We start from the raw sequence: 212 nt of genomic DNA, 5'->3' as shown, positions 1-212 counted from the left end.
TCTGAGCAGACTATTCACATGTAGAAATGTAGCTACACAATGGCTCTAAGATTGAGGCCTAAATGTATTGTTTTGATAAGATTATATGCTTAATCATTCAATAATAAAACATTTTTCCCTCCACATGTTCACACTTGCTACAGAATAAGTTGGTTTATAGCAAGATCCCAAACCTTGCAGAGATCACAGGTCTGAAGGACTTTGCAGCCTGT

Source organism: Meleagris gallopavo, chromosome 22, assembly GCF_905368555.1.
Source record: "Meleagris gallopavo chromosome 22, MGAL_WU_HG_1.1, whole genome shotgun sequence".
In the NCBI taxonomy this organism is placed as follows: Eukaryota; Metazoa; Chordata; class Aves; order Galliformes; family Phasianidae; genus Meleagris; species Meleagris gallopavo.
The sequence above is the reverse complement of the archived record's forward strand: the minus strand, read 5'-3'. Positions refer to the sequence as shown.